Source organism: Canis aureus, chromosome 15 (assembly GCF_053574225.1).
Source record: "Canis aureus isolate CA01 chromosome 15, VMU_Caureus_v.1.0, whole genome shotgun sequence".
Taxonomy (NCBI): domain Eukaryota; kingdom Metazoa; phylum Chordata; class Mammalia; order Carnivora; family Canidae; genus Canis; species Canis aureus.
Genome location: NC_135625.1, coordinates 51,805,356 through 51,822,970, shown reverse-complemented (window position 1 = coordinate 51,822,970; position 17,615 = coordinate 51,805,356).

Sequence of the window (17,615 nt, the reverse complement as noted above, 5' to 3'; positions counted from 1 at the left end):
TGCAAAGAACCCTACACAGAACAAACTCAAAGAAGTACAAGCATGGACATATGAGGATCTAACTGCTAAAAACTAAAGACAAAGAAAAAAAATCTTGGGATCCCTGGGTGGCGCAGCTGTTTAGTGCCTGCCTTTGGCCCAGGGCGCGATCCTGGAGACCCGGGATCAAATCCCACGTCGGGCTCCCGGTGCATGGAGCCTGCTTCTCCCTCTGCCTGTGTCTCTGCCTCTCTCTCTCTCTCTGTGACTATCACAAATAAATTTTTAAAAAATTAAAAAAAAAAAAGAAAAAAAATCTTGAGAACAACCAAACAAAATGGCCTGTTACCTCTAGAGAAGAATGATCCAAATTTCTGTGGTTTCTCATCAGAAACAGTGATAGCCAGAAGAAGTGGCACAATATTTTTTGTAATTGTTAAGCACAGGCACAATGTGGTACAAAACAGTGTGACTGAACAAGGTGTAGCATGAGGGGGCTTTGAGGGCGGTGGTACCGTTCTTTATCCTGATCATGGTGTTGGTTACATGAGTCCATCCATGTATTAAAATTCACAGAACTGTTCTCAGAACAAACTAACTAAAAAGTGAGTTTTACTTTAATAATAAAGAGAGGGCAGCCCGGGTGGCTCAGCGGTTTAGCGCCACCTTCGGTCCAGAGCGTGATCCTAGAGACCCAAGATCCAGTCCCATGTGGGCTCCCTGCATGGAGCCTGCTTCTCCCTCTGCCTGTGTCTCTGCCTCTTTCTCTCTCTGTGTCTCTCATGAGTAAATGAATAAAATCTTTTTAAAATTATTTTTTAAAATAATGATAAGGAGATAAATCTGGGATTACTTGCCTATCTCAATCTCAAAATCTCAGAGTCCTTTCCAGATATATATCTTCATTTTCCCCTTCAGAACACAAACCTCAAGATGGTGATCTTAGCTGTATTTTCAAATAAACAAATTGCTTTTGAGGGGCTTTTTTGTTTGTGTTTTTGTTTTGTTTTATTTTTTAACAAAAAGCAGGGCTGGTGTGACATCGGATTTCCTGCAGAAGAGATAAACCAAAGACCAGGGGCTCTGTGAGGCTTCTGGGAAATAGGGAGGGGAGGGGAGGAGAGATAGGGGGCGGGAGGGGGGAGCTAGGGGCGGGGCTTGTAAGGGGGCCAGGTTTTCTCCAAGACTCAGATCCGCCAGATGCAATAAACAAAGGAGGTTGCCAGATTCTGACAGTAAAACACCACTTCCGAGCAGAAGGGCGAGCTGAGCCGCATTCGTTTATCTGAATGAAGAATGGAAAGAATTTACATCCAGTCGAGCCATAAAAGGACACGTTTAGTAACACTATGGAAGAGAAATCCACACCATCTTTAGCTTGGGGAAGAAGATAATTCACCAGGGTCTTTATTTTAACTTCGCAAATATTTCTTATGACAGTATGTTTTTTAAACTTGATGATTGAGTTCAAAAACAAAATTAAAACAAGATTCCATGTAAATTCAAATCTCCAATTCCAATTTCATAACTAAATTCCGCACCCACCCACCCCAACCCCTGTAGATGTGACTAACAGTCGCCACCTCGTGGATACTAAAAGTTTTTTTCAGGAGAAACTAGAAAACAGTAACTTTTTGGTAACAATTCTTCAAAAATGATTAATGCATTACTGAACAAATATCTCCTAGTATCTCCATGTGGCAGGCACTGTGCTGGAAACGAAACTGTGAACAGGTTGGACAGTCCCCTGCCTCGCCTAACCCAGGTGACAGTGAGGAGTCAGAGCCAATAAATCATGACATTTCCCCCTCCTCCATCAGGCCCACCCTGAAGCCACCCGCTCTGCTTGAGCCAACTGGTCAGAATCTTATCAGTATATTGAAGCATGTCTTCTCATTAAGAAGACCTTCCACACTCACAAGAATGGTGAGGAAGCAACTTTGGGAAAGCTCTCCTTGGAAAATTGGGATCCATGGTCGAAGGGCCCCAGCAGTGGCCTCTCCCTCCCCCATCTAGCCAAATCTTCAGTAGTAAAGGAATCTGTGCACCCCACAGTGGAATCAGGGTGACCCAGGCCCCAGAGCAGAAGGCTCTGAGAACATAGCTCCAAGCCCCCACAATCTGGTCACCATTGCTCCAAAAGATAAGATAGACTTCTTAAACAGGACACACCAAAAAAAAGGATTAGCCATCAAGGAAAAGACTGACAAATCCAACTACACTAAAATTAGAAACTCCTGACCTTCCAAAAATAGAATGAAGAAAACAAAAAGATAAGCAGTGTTAACAGGATAAAATACTTCTCGATATGTACAATGAACAAAGGGCCAGTATCAAGAGTGTGTTAAGTTGAACCACATGCAACTGCCATATTTTGTAGGTCAAAAATGATTAAACACCAACGATTTCATATGGTTCAACCTAATGTAAAGAATTCTTACTGGGGCAGCCCAGGTGGCTCAGCAGTTTAGTGCCGCCCTCGGCCCAGGGTGTGATCCTGGGGACCCAGGATCGAGTCCCACATTGGGCTCTCTGTATGGAGCCTGCTTCTCCCTCTGCCTGTGTCTCTGCCTCTGTGTGTGTGTGTGTGTGTCTCATGAATAAATAAATAAAATCTTTTTTTAAAAAAAGAATTCTTACAAATCAAAAGGCAGACAACTCAATTTTAAAAATAGTCGAAGATTTGAGCAGAGACACTACAGAAGAGGAAATCCAAACAGCCAGTAAGCTTACAAAGTGTGCTGAATTCCATCAACATTCGGGGAAAGGTAAATTAAAGCTACAATAAAATAACATAAGCTAATGAGTTGTATTTAGCAAAAATGTGAAAGTCTGACAATACCAGGCATTGGTGAGGATATGGAGCAGTGGACAGTCTCTTATGCTGCAGGATGGAGATACATATTGTCACAAACTCCCAAAATAGAAAACTAGATAGGAATGAACAAACAACAACTATATGAAACTGAGCAAAATATTTATGCAAGATACCAAAAAAATGTCTTCAGTAAATATGCAAGATACCAAAAAAAAAAAAAAAAAATCCCCTTACCTGACTGAGCCACTCAGGTGCCCCCAAAGATCTTTCAACAAGTTTTTTTTTAAAGATCCTATTTATTTATTCATGAGAGACACAAAGAGAAAGGCAAATCTTAACAGGAATACATATTTCATTGAAGTGGTATAGTGACCTGAGTAGGAATTTATAGATTATAACCTGACTTGAAAATCAGAAATTATGTGACCCAACTCTGAGAAGGAACTCTAAATGACCATTTCCTTTAAGATATAAAATTTCCATTTTGGACTCTGAATAGGGCTCAGGGTGCCCCATTACTGCGACAGACATGGATGCAGACACATCTCAATCAGGAAACCCGGTTGTTAAGAAGTCTTAGCAATCTGGAAACACACTCTCCAAAATTGACAACCACAATCTAAAAGATGAATTCATATGCCGGGTAGCACTTTCACGGAAAAAAAATAAAACCAACCTCAGGGATGCCCCTACTTCCCAAAACGTTTGAAACCAGAAATAGCAGGAAATGCAGTGAAAGACGCTGAGCCTAGACGTAAGAAACGAATGACGTGAAGAAAAGCTGCCGGAACTAAGAAGAGCCGCGGACAAGACTGCTGAATTCCTAAGGGGCCGCGTGGTTCCAATAAGGTGAGAGGAATTTAGAAGCGCGGGGCTGTCCCCAGGGGCATGCAAGCCTGCACCTGCCGCGCAGGGGAATCAGCCCCGGGCACGGGGCCTGCCCGCGGTGGGCACGCAGGCAACCAGGCAACCGGAGCTGAGCGCGTCCGAAACCAGACCCCAGGGCTTTCCCAACTCCGCGGGGTCGCGCTACCCCGACACCAGGTGGCGCTGTTCGCAAACACGGCGTGGCTGGAAGGCGGGGCTTAGGGTGGGTGTGGCCTATTCCTCGTAGCCAATGGAAAACCTGCCTGCCGCTCACGCTCCGACAGCCAATGAGCAGGGAGCTGTGGTCTGGCGGACGGAGAGGACACGCCCCGGCGCGCGGTGGGCTTTTCTGCGGACCCTGGGAGCGAGGGAGCAGCTGCCCAGGTGGAGGCCGGCGCCCAGCTCTGTGGCCTGGCAGGGCGCCACCCCCCAGCCCCACCGCCAGCCGCGTCCCCCGGGCCCCATTCCCCGCCGCCCGGCCTGACCCGCGGCGCCCTGCTGGACGGAACCTCCCAGGGCTGCCCCGGGAGCACCCCCGTTCCTGGAGGGCCTGGGGTCCGGCGGGAGAAGGCGCAGACCCCGCTGCACTGCCCAGGGGTGTCTGCAGTGACGCAGACCCCGTCTCCACGGCCCTGCTCCCATCTGCGGCTACAGCCCTTTCTCAGAGAGGCGACCTCCCCTCGCTCAGAAGCCCCCATCGACACTTCTAGGCTGCGCGTTCTTTGTAGGGCCTCACCTGCCCCACCTGAACCTAAACCCTGAAGGCAGGGCGGGCTCAGGCCTGTTTGCATCTCCCCAGGGGCCTTAGCAGAGGATAGCCCAGGGAACAGGGCTCTTTAAACATTACTCAGCGCGGCCTGACTCCTAGGACGAGGCTGCTTCCGTTTGCCTGATGAGAATAAGAATGAGGCTTTCCTGTCCCTCCATTACCTGGGAAAGAAAACTGGGGGGTGGGGGTGACTGGGTGACGGGCACTGAGGGGGGCACTTGATGGGATGAGGACTGGGTGTTATTCTATATGTTGGCAAATAGAACACCAATAAAAAATAAATTAAAAACATAATGAATAAGATTGTTGTAAAAATATTTAAAAATAAAATTATGTTGTATGTTAAAAAAAAAAAACAAAAAACTGCGTGGCAGGTGCTACAGAACTACTTTGGGACTCCAAGGACTTCAGGTTGGTCTTGTCCAGGATCCCGAGCATGATGTTCTCTGCCTGGAGGCACATGGATTGAATCTGCCTGAGGCACATAGGTTGAATTTGGGTGCTCAGAATGGAAAATGTGGAAGCCAATTAGGTTCTGCCCTAGAGACTTGGTTTAGGGAGACTTGGTTCTCCCTAACAGAGCACGTGGCCAGCCCTGAGGACAAAAATAAAAGTGAGGTACTTTTACCCTGAGTTTGCAGTAGAAGATGGACTCACTCATGACCACGGAGAGCAACAGAGAAACCAGCCCCGGGGTTCTTGTGGTTTCAGAAGAGAACCGTGGCTTGCCTTTGGAAGGCCAACACGGAAAAAGCTGGGACTGTCCAGGAGAGCCTGGATATCAAGTGTCTGTGTCTCAGGGCCCCGGTGACTGCCAGGCCGGGAACAAGAATGGCTCCAGACTTCCTTACTTGCCACAATGGCATTTCTAGTTGAAAAGGGTGACACCAGAAAAGGAAAGGAAGTGCGGCGTTCCTATGGATGTGAGCATTTTCCTTCCTCCGGCCCCAGACTCGGGGACCCAGAACCAGTCCATGGACAGGAAACCATGGACTGAGTGTGCTGCCCATTCTTCTGGCTCCTCCAGAGGCATTTGCCGCCCTCGCCACCCTGCCCTGTGCCATGGCCAGCTGGCTGGCCTTCATGGACTGCTTTCCTGGGCTCCCTTGGGCCATGGGTTCAGCCCAAGGTGGCCCTGGCAGGTAAATGAGATCACCTTTGAAAACAGTCCCTTCTTTAAACCTTTTTCATTCCACTTGTGAGAATGCCATCTGTTTCCTAACAGGACCCTCATTGGCGTGCTGAATTTTCTTTTACTGGAGCTGACCTCGTGCGCTATACCAATATAATAGCTCCAATATGCCAGGTCTGAGCTACGAAAGATGGAGGTTACCATCAATCAACATCAGGATGATGACAACTGCACTGGAGGTTAGTGCCCAGCAGGGGCAGGGCCTGGGAGGAAATGGTCAAGGGGGCACCACGGAGCCAAAGCAGTGAGGCAAAGATGGGGGGACGGGCTGGGCCAGTTCCAAGCAGAGGCAGCATGCAGAGCCCTGCAAGGGAGCTGCAGGCAGCTGGGCGTTGCCAAGGAGCGACTGGAGTCCCAGGTACCACTACAGTCACCGCAGACACAGGTCACAGGAGCCCACCTGTGGGGGCCCCTATGGAGATGACACGACAGCGGATGGTCAGATCTCCATCGTGGAAAAGTCATTCTGGTGGAGACTGACAGATCGGAGGCAAGATTGGGAGCGGGGAGGCCAGAAGGGGTCTTCAGCAGGAATGGGGGTGAGCTGTAATGACCAGATCAGGTGAGAGATGAAGCAGCTGCTCTGGAAGGGGACTCGCTGGTGCAGGAGGCAGGGGGCAGGGCTGCCAGAGAAAGAAGTCTCAGTCTGGGAGGACCCTCGAATGCCAGGCCAGGGCAGCCCAGGTGGCTCAGCGGTTTAGTGCTGCATTCAGCTCAGGACGTGATCCTGGAGTCCCAGGATTGAGTCCCACGTCGGGCTCCCTGCATGGAGCCTGCTTCTCCCTCTGCCTGTGTCTCTGCCTCTCTCTGTGTGTGTGTTTCTCTCATGAATAAATAAATTAAAAATCTTAAAAAAAAAAAAAAGCCAGGCCGGACATTTAGGTGGACAGCACTGGCATTCTCATGATAAAGGAGGCAGGACACTCATGTGGACGATATGTTCTGCTTGGAGTTTGTTGAGTTGGAGGTGCCAGTGGGATAAGCAAATGAAAATGCCCACAAGGAAACAAGATATAGGTCTGAAGCTCCGAATAGTCTAGACCACAGTGAGGCACTTCAGAATCATTTTTAAAGACATTGGAGAGGGGCACCTGGGCGGTTCAGTGGGTTCAGCATCTGACTGTTGATTTTGGCTCGGGTCTTGATCTCAGGGTTGTGAATTCAAGCTCCGCCTTGGGCTCCACTTCAGACACAAAACCTACTTTAAAAAGAAAAAGAGGGATCCCTGGGTGGCGCAGCGGTTTGGCGCCTGCCTTTGGCCCAGGGCGCGATCCTGGAGACCCGGGATCGAATCCCACATCGGGCTCCCGGTGCATGGAGCCTGCTTCTCCCTCTGCCTGTGTCTCTGCCTCTCTCTCTCTCACTGTGTGCCTATCATAAATAAATAAAAAAAAGAAAAAAAAAGAAAAAAAAAAAGACTAGAGAAATGGCAGAGGAAAGCTTCCTGCTTCCGTGCTGTTTATTGAAAAGCAGATCAGTGAACAATAACTACAATGCGGAACGTTTCTCCTACACAGGCTGCATGCCAAGCACTCTACCAAGTACTTTATGGCGAGTACCTTTCCCTTACTTGTGGTAATCCTCCCAGCAACCCCAGGAGGCTCTGACTAAGGTTATTCCCATTTTAGAAATGGGAAACTAACCTCAGAAAAGCCAAGTGACTTGCACAAGGCCACACAGCTAGGAACTGCCATAACTGATGGTTGAATCTGGAGAGTCTGGCTCCTGATCCTGATCTGGCTTTTTGTTTGTTTGTTTGTTTTTTTCATCATTTTACTGAATGATGAAAACACCTCCATTATTCCATCTATCCCAAGTTTTTTTTTGTTTGTTTGTTTCTTCTTGTTGTTTACCTCCAAGAACAGGTAGGCTATAAAGACAAGGCTAGAATTAACTGCCCTCTTTCTGCAGACTGTGGATCCTCAAATCTGGATCCGTCCTCGCTTTGCCACCCCCACTGATGCTGAGGCAAGCACAGGGAAAAGGAGCCTTCTGAGTAGGGCTGACTAATCTCCTACCTCCACTCGGATGATTGGCATTTCAAGTAAACAGATGCTCAGAAACTCCAGTCAGGGTTTCTCACTGACTTGTGCAGTGAGAGGTAAAAAAACAAACCCACTTATGCTACTTACTCCCTGTTGACATCATTCCATTGGCTTCTCGTTGCCTCCAGGATGAAGTCCATGTCCTCTCCACATCTGGCCCCCATCTACCTCTCCAGCTGCACCCACCACTCCCCCGCAAAGCAAACAACCCAGCTGTGCAGAACTGTTCCCCGTTCCCGAACATTCCAGCAAGGGTCAAACTTCTGCCTTTTCCCCTAGTCTTTTGCTGTGAAAACTGTCAAACATACAGAACGTTGGAGGGGAATTTACAGTACAAACTCATATATCAGCCACTTCGACTCGACAATTAATGTTTTACGAGATCTGCCTTATCACATGCCTAGCCATCCCTTTTTCCATTTTTTTTATGCATTTCAAGGTAAGTTGTAGACATCTATATATGTCCCCTAAATACTTCAGCACATATCTTAGTAAGTGGAGTTCCATATTTGTTTTTGGTTCCTTTTTTCCCCCTTTGAGGTAGAATTAACATACAACAGGCAGCCCAGGTGGCTCAGCAGTTTAGCGCTGCCTTCAGCGCAGGGCGTGATCCTGGAGTCTTGATCCTCGAGTCCCACATTGGGCTCCCTGCATGGAACCTGCTTCTTCCTCTGCCTGTGTCTCTGCCTCTGTGTGTGTGTGTGTGTGTGTGTGTGTGTGTGTGTGTGTCTCATGAATAAATAAATTAAATATTTTTTTAAAAACATATGACAAAATATACAAATCAGAGGTGTATGTATTGGTTTTCTTGTTTCTGGAGCATATCCTCACATACTTAGTGTCTTACAACAAAACAAATTTATGCTCCGATAGAGAATTCTGGAGGCTGGAAGTCCAAAATCAGACTAGACTGAAGTCAAGGTGTGAATAGTCCGATTCTTCTGTTGAATGTGAGCGGACAATCTACTTCCTTGCCATCATCGTCTTCTAGAGCATTCCTTGGCTCGTGACCCCTTCCTCCAATAGTTCCAACCTCTTGCTCTCAGAGTCCCAGCTCCTCTGACTTCCCACCTCCCTCTTCTGAGGACTCTGTGGTTACACTTGGATGATCCAAGATACCCCCACCCCCATCTCAGTGTCCTTAATTGAATCTATCTCTGCTTTCCTTTCGCTCCATAAAGTTCACCGGTTCTGAGGAGTAGGATGTGGTCATCTTAGAGAGCCATCTTTCAGCCTAGCATATGCACCCTTTAGTGAGTTTTTCCAAACACTTATACCTGTGTAAGCCAAGCCCCTCTCAAGACATGGAACAGTCTCATCATTCCCATCAGAAAGTTCTCTTGTACTCCCTCGTAGCTGGTCCCCTCTCCCATTCCCGCTGCCCAGAGGTAACCACTGTTTAGACTTTTTTGCCCCTTTAAGGACCTCCTATAACTGGAATTGTATGCTATTTTGTCCTTTGTATCTGGCTCCTTTCACATGAACAATGTTATGGAGATTTACCCACTTCGCAGGCATCAGTACCAGTCTGTTCCTTTTTATAACTGAGCAATTATCTATCATATAAGTCAACTACAATTGGTTTATCCATTCACTTGTTGATGGACTTTGAGCTGTCTCCACTTTTTTTGTCTGCCTGTACTTTTGGACTGGCTGCTGACAGTGCTTGTTCAGCTCTTAGCAACCGCCTGCCCCTGCATCAGCTCCTCTCTCGTGCAATCAGCCCCACATTCATTGGCCTCTCAAAGACTGTCCCCTTTCGAGGCCCAGTACAAAAGGCTAGGGTACCCCCTCGGGAGCACTTGGTAAACCCCTGACCACCCCTGGATGAGTGGACTATCCCTCCTCTGTATCCTGGGCACACTTTGGTATCTGCATCTAACCATGTGTGACCCTTCCTTGTCTACTGGTGTGTCCCCCCTCACTTAGGACCACACCCCCAAGAGCAGGAACCGGGGCTTTCATATCTGGAATGATGCCTTAGGGTCTGCAGGATGGCCTGTAGTCAGTGTTTTCCCTGGCCAGTGACTTTCCAGAGGCTGACTTCCAGGCTGTGGCTGCCTTCTTTGGAAAGCAAAACCCTATAAAGAACACAGACACAGAGAGGGACTGTCAAGGACAGAGCAGGTTGGATCATCTCTCATGAGACCTGGGGGCACCGTGGAGCTTGCGCCCCTGTTGCAGGAAGAGACTCTGAGCATCTTGTGCCCTTGTCAGTGACAGCCCGAGGGCAGACCCAGGAAAAAGCAGAGTCATGGCCCATTTCCTGGGCACAGAAAAATCCAGTGATTAGAGAAACTCAGGGAGATATTCTTGGCATGGGGAACTCATAAAGGGATTAGACAATCTGATAACCAAGCGGCACCACATAGCCAAGACCTTGCTTCTTTGGGCAAGTATCAGAACCCTGTGGCAGAGGAGCCTTTTCTATCAGAGTGCTCGCAAATCTCCAAAGCCAAGGAGGCCTTAGAAAACACTGGCTTATCAGCCCCTACATTTCTAGAAAAGCCTTGAATTGTGTCCAAAGCAAAGGCAGGCTGCTAACAGACATGAACGCCCACACTGGGCAGACCATTCAGCCTGTGCACCTGGAAGTCAGCGCCATTCCTCAGGGGGATGCACTGGAGCTCCAGCCCCTGGCAGGAGTGAGGATGTTTCTCACGTGCAGGACCACCAGGAGTTCCTTCTGGAGCATCATTAGACCCCTACCTTTGAAGGCCCCATCCATGGCCTGAACTACCTGGTCCAGAATGGAGACCAGGATCTTGAAAAGGAGGCTTCCCATGTGTGGACTCCGGATTTATCTGGGAATTCCAATGGCTTAAAATCAGAGATGAAGGGGGATCCCTGGGTGGCTCAGCAGTTTGGCGCCTGCCTTTGGCCCAGGGCGCGATCCTGGAGTCCGGGGATCAAGTCCCGCATCGGGATCCAGGCATGGAGCCTGCTTCTCCCTCCTCCTGTGTCTCTGCCTCTCTCTCTCTCTCTGTATCATAAATAAATAAATAAATTTTTTAAAAAAATCAGAGATGAAGCACCTGTTTCGGTGAAGAAAGGTATAATCCTTACCCAAAAGAGCTAATTTTTCAGACTCAGGCCCTGCCTTCTAGGGAAAGTATAATGCCATTGAGATAGCAAAAGATATACTAGAATATATATTTCAAGAATTTTTAAAGCATGCATAAGCAATGGCATGAGCATGGTTAGTAGCACGGTGGGTCTTTTTGCTCACATTCACCCTAACATAGACACAAAAGCTTCTTCCCAGAAGCAAACTTAGAAGGGCTATTCATGCTGTTGAAGTGCACTCAAGACAGGACTCTTGTATAAGATGATGCCCATTTGCTCCTCATATGGCTTGACACCACTTTGTCGTAAGGAAGAAATGCCCTTCAGGGATGACTGCCGGCTCCAGAGATAGAGACCCAAGTGAAAATCTAGTTGTGCTGTGGGATGATGCCTATTTGTGGGATCATCTCTAGGATTAAGTAAGGCCAATGCACATAGAGCCCCTGGCACAGCGGTGCCTGGGCCTCCATGAATTATGGGCATGCAGGTGGCTATTCCCTCTCAGTAGGACACAGAGTTTCCCACACTTTGTGGAAGGGACCCCCCCTAACTATGGGGAAGAGCTGATCAGTGGCCTCTGCCCATCCCCTAAGTGTCACCTCTTTTGGGTTCCCTGCTTGCAAGCCCCACCTTCCTTCATTAACACATGAACCCTTACCTCGCTTCCCCTTCACACAGCTCACTCAGGGGAACTTGTAAAACAAAACTGCGCCAGATCCTAGTGGGAAACAAACCAAAAAGAGGGCAAGAACAGAGCCTAGTGTATGGAGTGTGGGCACTGATGCTGCAGAACCAGAGCCCAGGGAGCCCGCTCTCCTTCTGTTCTCTCGGAGCCCAGTGCCTCTCCAGCCCTAAGATGGCCACAGCAGTCTGGCTGTCCATCTGAGCTGCTTGCCTGGACCTCATCCATCCCTGGTCTGCTGTGAAAATTCACAATAATATATCATCTTTTCACCTTTAGCAAAAAAAAAGCAAATATTAACAATGGCAGTAGTAATAATAATAAAAGAAGAAGTCTCTAAGCTGGAGAGGAAGCACCTAGGCACAAGTTTGGTAGCTGAGGAGCCTGACACGCAGTCCTGCCTTTCACAGTGCTGATCGCAGACTGGAGTGTGGGGCCCCCATTAACCCCAAAGCCTCCTGCCCAGCCGCTGCTGTCTGCTGTGTGGTGGGCTCAGAGCAGCATCTGCAACCTCACTCCTTCAGTCCCCTGTCCCCTCCAGACTCACGTGCCCTAACTCTGCAAGTGGGCATTTGCCAGCCTGGCACCCCTTATTTCAGCAAATGGGGAGTCACGTAGGGGAAATAGTGCAAAAAGAGCAAAGGAGTAAAAGTCATGAACTGGAGCCAGCAAAGGTCAAGCTCAGAAGCAGGCACCTGAGACTTTGGCCTCATTACCTGTTACCTGTTTACGGCTGCCACCCATCTGCCTGGAGCCTCTCTTCCCACCCCCTGACCTGGATCCTTCTGCAATTCAGCCTCACCCCTTAATCTTATCAATCCAGCTCATCTATCTTCATTCTTGCTCTGCACTAGCCTGGCTGCCCTCCACCCTGTCTCCCTGCCCTACCCCTCTTGGGCCTTCTTCCAGGTCTAAACCTTGACCTTGTAAAGCCAGGATCAGCTACATAAATTGCACAACCCAGTATCAAATGAAAATGTGGGGCCCTTGTTCAAAAGGTAAGAATTTCAAGACAGTGATAGTAGAGTGTAAGTTAAGTACAGGACCCCACCCTGAGTGCGGGACCCTGAAGGACCACACAGGTCATGTGTCCTTGAAGCCAGAGCTGACTGGCACCACTCTCAGGTGTCCTCGCCCTAAGGGGAGAGGACACCTGATATCATATAATACTCCTCCCCTCAGGGGACCTAGGTGGCTCAGTGGTTGAACATCTGGCTTTAGCTCTGTTCATGATCCCAGGGTCCTGGGATCAAGTCCCACATTAGGCTCGCCACAGGGAGCCTGCTTCTGCCTCTCTTTGTGTATCTCTCTTGAATAAATAAATAAAATCTTAAAAAAAAGACCCCTCCCCCTGTTGACTACCCCATTCCCCATCTATGTGGTCATCTTCATAGTAACCTGGATGTGAGACTGCATCAAACTAGAAAAGCCTCTGGAAACCATCAACAAAATGAAAAGGCAATATAAGGAATGAGAGAAATTATTTGCAAATCATACATCTGATAAGGGGTTAATATCCAGAATACAGAGAGAACTTATACAACTTAAGAACAACAACAAGAGCAATAAATCATATTTTAAAGTGAGCAGAGAACTTGAATGGAAATTTTTCTAAAGAAGCGCTCAACATCAGGGAATGCAAATCGAAACCACAATGAGATGTCACCTTATACCTGTTAGAGTGGCTGTCATCAAGAGGACAGAGACAAGCGTTGAGGAGGGACCCTCGTGGGCTGTTGGTGGGGATGGAAGTTGGTGCAGCCATTATGGAAAACAGTGTGGAGGGTCCTCACAAAATTAAAACTACAACTACCATATGATCCAGCAAACCCATTTCTGAGTATACACCCAAAGGAAGTGAGATCAGGATCTTGAAGGTATATCAGCACTCTTTTTTTTTTTTTTACCATTATTCAAAATAGCCAAGATGTGGACACAATCCTAAATATCCATAACCAAAAGGATAAAGAAAATGTGGTGTGTGTACATGAGTATTTTTATATTCCAATGTGTGTATGTGTGTGTGTGTACAATTGAATATTTTTCAGCCACAAGAAAGAAGGAACTCCTACGACTTGTGACAACATGGTTGGACCTTAAGGGCATTATGTTCAGTGAAATAAACAAAACAGAGAAAGACAAATACTGTATGATCTCACTTGTTTGGAATCTAAAAAATCCAAACTTGGGCACCTGGGTGGCTTAGTCAGTTAAGCATCTGCCTTCAGCTCAGGTCACCATCTCAGGGTCCTGGGATTGAGCCCTACATAGGGCTCCCTGCTCAGCTGGAAGCCTGCTTCTCCCTCTCTCTGTGCTTTCGATGTCTCTCTCAAATAGATAGTCTTTTTTAAAAAATAAAAAATAAAAATAAAAAATTCAAACTCAAAGGGAAGGGTATTTTTTTAAGATTTTGTTTATTTATTCAAACAGAAAGTAGAACGAGGGTTGTCAGAGGTGGGGAGAATAGGGAGATGCTGGTCAGAGGTAAAAATCACCAGTTAAAAGACCAGTAAGTTCTGGAGATCTAATGCACGGCACTGCGATTACAGATGACAATACTGTGCCTCATACCAAAAAGTTGCTAAGAGAGGAGATCTTAAACGTTCTCATCACAAAAAAAGAAATGATAGTGACATGATGAGATGTGGGTGCTAGCGAAGGCTCCAGTGGTCATAGGATTGTAATATTTAACTGTACATAATCAACACATTGTGCATCTTAAACTTACACAGTGTTCTTTTTTTTTTTTCTTCAGAGAGAATGTGAGAGAGAGAAAGAGGGAGATATCATGAGCAGAGGGGAAGGGTAGAGGGAGAAGTAGGCTCCCTTCTCAGGGGACGTGGTACTCGATCTCAGGACCCTGGGATCATGACCTGAGCTGAAGGCAGATGCTCAACTGCCTGAGCCACCCAGGGGCCTTTTACCCAGTGTTCTATGTTAATTAGATCCAATAAAGCTGGTAAAAAACAACAACCTGATTGAAACTTCACCACACAGCATGTGTTTTCTGAGACTGCCAACAGCAATCAATCAAAACTCTTCTGATCTCTGGGTTTCTAACGTCTCTTGCATCCCCCCTTATGCCCATCATCAGTCCATTCATTCACTCCGAAAACAAAACAGCAGTGCCCACTGTATGCCAGGCACTGTACTGGTTTCTGTATATCTGAGGAAATGAAGACACTTAGTTGACCTCAAGGAGGTGGGAGAGGAGGCCAGCTTGTGACCAGAGAGCTGCAAAGCGCCAAGAGCATGCCCTAAGGGAGCCGGACACCTGCCCCGGCTGCAGGCGTGCTCCCAGCTGCCTGGAGAGTGTAAAGCAGCTTGAGGGAGGGGCTGTGGTGCTCAGCCTGGACTGCAGGACCTGGGCAAGTGAAGGAGGAAAGAGAGGCTTTAGGCGAGGGAACAAAGGAGCAGAGGCCAAGGAGCGCTCCCCCGCCCCCCAGCCTGGCATGGTTCCGTGGCTGGAAGTCAGGACAGGAGGTGCCTGGAAGGTCAGGGGCTACCACGAATGAGAAGAAGATGGAGCTAGGCAGCAGGGGGTGTTTAATGACAATTAAATCATTTAAGTGTTGTCCAATAGGCAGCAGGAACCCAGCAAAGCAGGGAGAAGACCATAATCAGAGTTGTGTTCTCACAAAAGGTGGAAGACAGAGTGAGAAATCCAGGTGAGAGCCGGGGGTTGGAAGCTGTCCCCGCTTCCAGGTACAGTCAGGAGGGTTTCACATGGACAGGTGGTTCTCTGCAGGAGGACATTTTTGTGCTCCCCCAGGAGATACAGGCCCACCTGGGAGATACTGCGGGTTCGGGTCCAGACCACTGCAGTAGAGCTAATGTTGCAATAAAGGGGGTCAAAGGAAAGCTGTGGTTTCCCAGTGCATGTAGGTCACGTGCACACGATGCCGCAGTCTGTGCGGTGTGCGACAGCATTGTGTCCGAAACAACAACCTACACGCCTTCATCGAAAGACACTTTATTGCTGAAACCCGCTGACCGCCATCTGAGCTTTCAGCGAGTCCTGATCTTTCTGCTGGTGGAGGGTCTTGGCGCCGCCGGGGGCTGACCCTTCAGGGTGGTGGGCGCTGGAGGCCGGGCGGCTGTGTCTCGTTTTATTCCTTAAAACAAGCCAACCGTGCAGTTTGCCGCATCGATGGCTCTCCCGGCACGGACGGTTTCCCTGCAGCCGGCGGTGCTGCTCGGTGGCACTGCACCCCCCGGAGAGACGCCTTCAGAACAGTCTGTCCTCAGGCCGGGGGCTGCACCAGCTAAGCTGCTGTCCTGCTCCCAATCCTTGGTTGTCGTTTCAACCGTCTTCACGGTGTGTCCACCAGGAAGAGGCCAACTTGGGAAACCACTTCCTTGGCTCGTCCCTGCACGTTTGGTGCTGAGCTCGTCCCTGCACCTGCTCGTCCGTTCACGTTTGGTGCTGAGCTCACGGCCGTTCAGTCCCTCGGCTCCACTCCTCGTCCGGTTCTCTCGCTGTTTCTTCGTTGCTCTATTTCGAGAACACAGGCACAGTAGACTTAGCATCATCCTTAAGGACCCTGAGATTTTCAGAATGGTCACCGAGCACCAGCTTCAGCCTCGTCACCAGCTGCACTAGCCCCTCACGGGAGGGTCAGCCTGGCCTTGGAAGCCTCGGAGCCGGCACTGACCTCTCCTCTCCAGCTGTGAAAGTCCTAGCTGGCAGCTTCTTCCAGTAGAACCTGTTTCATCTACACTGAAGATGTGTTCAGTGCAGCACCCTCATTGGTTATCTTAGCTAGGTCTTCTGGAAAACCTGCTGCTTCACATTGCACTTCCGTGTCGTGGAGGTGGCTGCTTTCCTTACACCTCCCTAACCAGCCTCCCAGCCTCAGACTTTCCTTCTGCAGCTTCCTCCCCTCTCAGCCGTCCTAGAACTGAAGGGAGTCAGGGCCTTGCTCTGGATTAGGCTTTGGCCTAAGGAAACGTGTGTGATCTCCTGCTGTGATCTCCTGTCGGAACCACTGCCACTTTCTCCACACCAGCAGTAAGGCACAGAGCTTAATCATTTCTAGTTTCTCACTTAAAGGGAGAGACATGGGTGCCTGTGTGGCTCAGCCGGTTAAGTGTCGGACCATTTATTTCGGCTCAGGTCATGATCTCAGGGTCATGAGATGGAGCCCCACATCAGGCTCTGCACACAGCGATGAGTCTGCTTGACAGTCTTTCTCCCTCTGCCCCTCCCCTCCTCACTCTCTCTCAAATGAATAGGAAGAGTCACAGGTCTATTTTTCACTTGAACACATAGAGGCCCTTGTAAGGTTATTAACCGGCCTAACTACAGTATTGTTGTGTCTCAGGGACGAGGGAAGCCTGAGGAGAGAGGGACAGATGGGGGAACAGCCAGTCAGTGCAGCAGTCGGAGCACACATGACATTTATCCATCCGATCCTTCATCTCATGTGGGTGCAGTTCGTGGTGCCCCCAAAAGATCGCTGATCACAGCAAATATAATAATAATGAAAACATTTGAGATACTGTGAGACTTGCCAAAATCTCACGCAGAGACACAAAGTGAGCAAATGCTGTTGGGAAAAACAGCACCCACAGACTCGCTTGAGCCAGGGTTGCTGCAAACCTTCAGCGTGTGAAGCACACAGAGTCTGCAAAGGGCAAGGCCTCGCAGCGCAGTAAAGCAGGTAAGCCCGTATTAGTCAATGTCCGAAGGCATTTTTGGTTGTCACAGCTGGGCAGTGGGGGGGGCCGTGCTGCGGTATCCAGGGAGCAGAGGCCGGGGAAGTGCTGAACCTCCCACGGGGCACAGGACAGCCTCATCACAACATTCAGACTCTAAATATCAGTAGTACCAGGGCTATCCTAACTAGAGACCCTGCATGTGGAAAGTGGTAGAATTTTCTCTTTGCAAACCAGCCTTCACTAACCAGAGATAAAGCTTGTGATGTTGGGGTGCCTGAGAGGCTCAGTGGTTGAGCGTCTGCCTTCGGCTCAGGTCATGATCCTGGAGTCCTAGGATCAAGTCCCACATCAGGCTCCCTGCAGGGGGCCTGCTTCTCCCTCTGCCTGTGTCTCTGCCTCTCTCATGGAAAAATAAATAAAATCGAAAGAAGAAAGAAAGAAAAAGAAAGAAAGAAAGAAAGAAAGAAAGAAAGAAAGAAAGAAAGAAAGAAAGAAAGGAAGGAAGGAAGGAAGGAAGGAAGGAAGGAAGGAAGGAA